General features: G+C 47.0%; 1 protein-coding gene across 2 annotated transcripts in view; it reads right to left on the minus strand.

The window, feature by feature from the left end:
* CMKLR1 (chemerin chemokine-like receptor 1) overlaps positions 1-3,912 on the minus strand; it is a 40,098-nt gene extending 36,186 nt beyond the window's left edge. Inside the window, exon 1 of one of the 2 annotated variants that reach the window (XM_057527420.1) lies at positions 3,654-3,912. The gene's annotated coding sequence lies outside the window, so the exon portion shown is untranslated. Of the gene's footprint in view, positions 1-3,602 lie in introns of both variants that reach the window. The other variant, XM_057527422.1, reaches the window with a different exon arrangement.
* Positions 3,913-6,000: the final 2,088 nt, after the last annotated feature.

Genomic DNA, 6,000 nt, shown 5'->3' on the forward strand with positions numbered 1-6,000 from the left:
CAATCAGGGCCTCACTTTCCTCAGATCTAATACGGGGGCCAATGTAACTACCCTCACTGCCCCTCCACAGTCCCACGAGGGCAGGAATCCTGTCTTTTCCATCACCCTGCCTTGTGGAGTGCCAGACACAGAGCAGGTGGTAATAAATGTTTATTGAGTGACTGAATAAAAGTCTATGTGACAAGTTTGCCTCCCCTCCCCCAAAGGCCTTAAAAGCAGGGACTGGGCTGACCCATCTTAGGTTCTTGCACAGGTACAGCTTTCACTCCTCTGTGGGTTTATTCACACAGGAAATCATCCACAAGCACCTACTACGTGCCCGGCCCAGTCAAGGCCTCGGTGGCATCCAGGACCCACACACAACCTCAGCTGTGTCCTCACACGCCACCCCCTTCTCTTTTTTCTGGCCAGTGACTATGATACTTAGTCACAGTGGGCTTCCTCGGCCCAAGACAACGACCCGGCTGCCTTCTAAACAGCAAGCTTGGCCCATTCTGGGGACTTGGACAATGATTCCTTCACTTCCACTTCCTTATACCCCGCCCTAGGGAAATACAGCCCAAGGAAAACCGCTACCCTAACCCCATACATGCACTGACACACACATACACACGCATCCTTGTACACATGCACTCCAATGTGCAGTAGGACCCTAGGACAGAAGGTGGATTTTCTGAGTTCAAATCCCAGTTCTTTTGCTTATGAGCTGTGTGACTTTGGGCAAGTCCCTTCACCTCTCTGAGCCTCATTTTCTTCCTTTATAAAAAGGGAATTCTAATCATGAAGCCTTTCCATGTAGTGTTGTAGGGAGATTCAATGAGATAGTGGATACAAAAACCTTTGGTTCGTAAATGTGATTAGCTCAACAACATTGTTATTTTTGTTTCCTTTTTCCAGGAGGGAAAGAGAATGGCAGTTGCCTAGGTTTCAAGGAAATCCATGTTTAGGGGCCTGGAATGTGGGAATTTACTCAGTCTATTTGATGGGGATTATTTTGAGGATAGGAAAGTATTTGTGGGTCCAACATCACCATGTTATCTTTAAGATTAACTAATGAAAATTTAGAATTTAGAATCAGAGACTGGAAGAGACCCAAAGGTCACCGTATTTGTGGCAGAGACAGCTAGCTGTCCACAAAAATTCGTTCTCCCTTCCACAGTACACAGCCATAGATGGGAAAGAGCCACTCTTGCCAAGAGCTACATTTCACAGCCTCCTTTGCAACAAGATTGGTCACATGACTAGTTCTCATGTGTGGCAGAAAACAGTTAAGGAGCAAACACACCCCCTCCATGCTTTCTTTCCTCGGTAATGATGTCCGAGGGATAGTCGGAATGTGAGATGGCTCACTGAATCGCTATGTGCAAGAGGACAACCCTCCACTCACAAGTACCTGCCTTATAACAAATGTCTGTTTTGTTTGAGCCATTATACACGCTTGGGTCTATTTGTTACTGCAGCTACTACCCTAATACAACATTCAACCTCCTTATTTACAAATGAGATGATTAGGGCCAGAGAATGAGAGTACCTTGCCTAAGGTCACACAGCAAATTCAGCAGTGGTTAAGAACTTTGGTGTCTTAACAATTTGGAGTAGACTTTGCAGTTTTCAACCTGCCCCCGAGAGCCATGAGGATTCCGAGAGGCCCTTCGGCAGTGAGAGTGAGGTTCAGTGAGCTGCCATCTGGCGTCCTCCACTTCTGTTTCTACTAGAAAAACTTCACTTTTATCTGTCTTCAAATTGCACTTCTCCATATATTTTCATCGGAAGAAAGGGCTCTGTGGCTTAAACTAACGTCAAAGCCCGAATGCTGGATGATGTGGTCTGACTTTCTGTGGTACAAGACCAAGTTCTGCTTCTTCTCCACCATTGTCTCCTGGCCTCAGCTGCTGACACAGGGCGTGTAGACTCACAGAAGGGCATAGATATTTGCTTAGAAAGGAAAAAAAGAAGCCTCAGTGTGCAACAAAGAACCCAGAAACTTGGACAAAGGGCAAAAAGAAAAGACACTTAGCTCAGTGGTTCTCAAATTTTAGGGTGTGTCAAAATCACTGGGGGTGCTGGTTCAAAATGCAGACTCCTATACCCCACACTCAGAGATTCTGACTCAAAAAACTGATGCTCGTGGTCCCAGGATTGCCCTTTGAGAAGTCCTGAGTCTAATTCGACTCAGTGTAATTCAACAGCAAGAACTACAGGGAAGATTGGTCTTGAAAAGGAGGTCGGGGATGACAAAAAGGAAACTGGGGGCTGGGCCCTTGCACGGAGAGAGAAGGTAGACCCAAGGCTCAGCCACTTGCTCGCTGGCCTCTCTGAACCACATAGGTCTGAATGATCAGACTGACATCAAGTAACAGTTACTTGAGTATAATGATGTGCTATTTGCTCATAACTTTGCCAAACGCTGGTCCAAATGGCTCACCCATTTAAATTGTGCTAATTTGAAAGCAGAGAGGGGAGTGGAATATTTTCAACAGATACCACTGGCAAAGGGTTCATATCCTTCATATACAAAGAACTCTTAAATATCAATAAGAAAGGAGACAAACATGCCAGCAAGGAACAAATAGGAATAGACTTGAACAGGATAGTCATAAAATGAACAATAAGATTATAAAGGTTACTCAGCATGAATGAAGGAATGCAAAGTCAAGCAGCCAGATGTTATTCTCACCTTTCCCATCAGGGAAGTTTTAGGAGATGGGTAGCAACCAGTGTGTGTGAGTCTGTGAGAATATCACACCCCAATACTGTGCCAGGGGAGTGCAAGCCGGCACAACCTTCCAGGGCAATAGCCTCAAAAGACTTAAAAACACGCGAACATTTGAGCCAGCAATTTCACCTTAGGAAAGGTATCCACAGGCCCAAACACGCAAAGATGATGTACTAGGAGCAGCCTTTGCAGTGCTGTTTATAATAATGAAAAAAAAAAAAAAAAAGAGGAAGAAGAAGGAAGCAACCACATGGAGGAATGATTAATAAGTCCCAAGTCACCCTCTCTGCGCAGCCATTAAAATGTATATTGGAGGAACATAGAAAATACAGATGCAGGTTCATGATCCGTGGTTAAGGACAAGGTAAGGTACCAAACGAGATGTTGGAAAAGCATGTGTGTGTCCACATTTAGATACTCCTATGTGTCTGGTACATTGTAGGCACTCAACAAACATCATAGGTCAAGTAGTGAGAGGGTGAGTGAGAGTGCTACAGAGAGGCACCTGAAGGTTCACCTCTGGGTTAGGAACCCCTTCTTTCCTCTCCATAGCTGAGCGGTAGGACAGTCCAGCAGCTAAGAAGGTGGGCTATGCAGACTCTCATGTCATTTGGATCTCAGCACCCAGCCCCGCACCCCCCAATCTGACTCTCAGTTTCTTCACCTATAAGATGTGGACAAGGAAAGCATCTCCCTCGTAGGGTTGTTGCGAGCATTAACCGAAGGGAAGCACTGAGCTTACTGCTTTTATAACTATGGTGACCTCGCTGTTTTTTTTTACAATTAGCATGCATTACTTTGGAAATCTGAAAATCATAATAAAGCTATTTCCATTTTGACAAAAATTACATTTTACCAAGAACCAAAGAACTTCTCTCTCTATTACCATTTCCCCTTTCCTGGCGCCTCTGGGTGATGTCAGAGCCGAGCGTGATACCTTGTGGCTGGTCTCCGCCCAGGTCTTCCCAAGGGTTCCGTGACCTCAGGCCACTCGAGGTTGTGCAGGAGACCCGTGTTCCCCGACTTCTCTCTTGAAATCGCCCTGTCCTTTGGCTGTGGCCGTTTGCCCAGAAAGCGGTTCATCCATTCATTCAAGGGCCCCTCAAATAGCCCAGAGTTCAGCACCCCCTAGAACATTCTCATTCCCCTGGAGGCTCCCAGGGAGACCCCGGTCTGTCCTGCGCTCTTTGCTCACCAGGGCTGCTGTCCTGAATGGGACAGACCTCTGCCAGAGAAACAGCTGGAGGGAGGAGGGAGGGAGGGGCAGGAAGCCGGGCTGAGCCGAGGGCGGGGGCGGCCAGCTGCGTGGAGCGGGGCTGTCAGGGGAGCCTGCCTGTCGTGGGTGGTGGCTGGCGGCAAGGCCTGCTGGGGACGACCCGCCCCTCTGGGAGCTGGGAGCTGTGCCCACCGTCTGAGCACAAACCAGGAGCACATGTGGGCCCCGGGCAGCTGTGGGAAGCACGTCTGCTCCCAGCAAGGGCCTCCGGAGCTCCAGACAGACTACGTCCAAGCGAGACTAGCTGCCGGATATCCCACCACCTTGGGTCACCTCCTCACCCCAGGCGTTTGTGCGTGCTGTTCCTTCCACCTGGATGCCCTTCCTGCTTCCTGCCCCTATTCGTGGCCTGATGACCTCCTGCTTCCTTTTTTTGGGGGGGTGAGGTGTTAAATTAAAATAGCAATGTGTTTTTTTTTTTAAGTATCAAATGAACAAAGATTAAAATGTTCTGTAATATGTGATTTTAGTAAATGTTACAGGGAAGCAAAAATCTTATCCATCATTGGAATATACATACATTCATGTACCACTTCTAGAAAGCTAACTACATCAAACCTTTAACTAAGTTCAGAACTTGTGTTGTTTAAATATAAATTCGGTTTTCATCCTAAACCCAGCTCCCCAGAGATAAAGATCATTAACATGTTGGTATGAACACATGCACATATATATTTTATATATAAACGTAAAATGGCTCAGTCATGCTCTGTGTACCATATTGTAACCTGCTTTTGCATTCAATGATTATATATATAAAATATATGTGTGTATATATATATACCTTACCATATTTTATAATTTTTTAAAAAATTTTTATTTATTTATTTATGGCTGTATTGGGTCTTCGTTTCTGTGCGAGGGCTTTCTCTAATTGCGGCAAGTGGGGGCCACTCTTCATCGCGGTGCACGGGCCTCTCATTATCGCAGCCTCTCTTGTTGCAGAGCACAAGCTCCAGACGCGCAGGCTCAGTAATTGCGGCTCACGGGCCTAGTCGCTCCGCGGAATGTGGGATCTTCCCAGACCAGGGCTCGAACCCGTGTCCCCTGCATTGGCAGGCAGATTCTCAACCACTGCGCCACCAGGGAAGCCCCCTTACCATATTTTAAAAGTTGCTGATTACTTCATTTACTCAATGTACCGTAGTTTATTTAATCAATACAATACTTTGAGGGTGGATGATTAGGTTACTTTCAACTTTTCGACTATAGTGAGCACACCATTGCACACTTGTCCAATTACTTTATTATACAAATTTCCTACGAACATGTTTATTATTCAAAGAGTCGCCCACTCTCTCTTGATGTCTCAGCTTGGGGCCACCTCCCAGGTAAGACTTCCCTGCCCCTTGGGGGACTGCTCTGGGCTCCCCCCATCACAGCACTGATGCAGTGTTGTCCCAGCTTGTTAGGGTGTCTCTTTCCCTTGCACTAGGAACTACTTGGGGAAGAGTCTGTGTTTTGTCCCCTGCTCTATCCCCAGCGCTAAGCACGGTGCCTGGCAACATCACCATCATCACTGAATAATCTAAATAGCTAACAGCCAGGCAGTGTGCTAGAAACTTGGTACTTAATCCTTATGAAGGAAGGAAGCAGGCACTATTTCTGCCCCCATTTTGCGATGAGAAAATTGGGACACAGAAAGGTTAAGTCGCTTGCCCAAGGCCACACAGCTAGTAGGTGTCAAAGCTGGGATTCCAACCAGGCCATCTGGCTCCAGAGCCCCGCCTTTAGCCCCCAAACTAAAGAACAGAAGGGCCCACTGTGTGCATTGCCCTGTGCCAGGTGCTTTCCGTGGAGTAAGTAGTGAACCAACAACGCTGCAGGAGGTGAAACTGGCCCATTTTACAGATGAGGATTCTGGGGCCACGGAGGGAAAGTCATTTTGCCAAAGGCGCCCAGATCATGCCAACAGGGGCATGACTGAACCCAGGTCTGTCTGATTCCAAAGCTGGGGCTGCTGAAAATAACCTGTGAAAAAAGGAAAAGAGAAGGGGAGGGGTGGGGG

Source organism: Balaenoptera acutorostrata, chromosome 13, assembly GCF_949987535.1.
Source record: "Balaenoptera acutorostrata chromosome 13, mBalAcu1.1, whole genome shotgun sequence".
Taxonomy (NCBI): Eukaryota; Metazoa; Chordata; class Mammalia; order Artiodactyla; family Balaenopteridae; genus Balaenoptera; species Balaenoptera acutorostrata.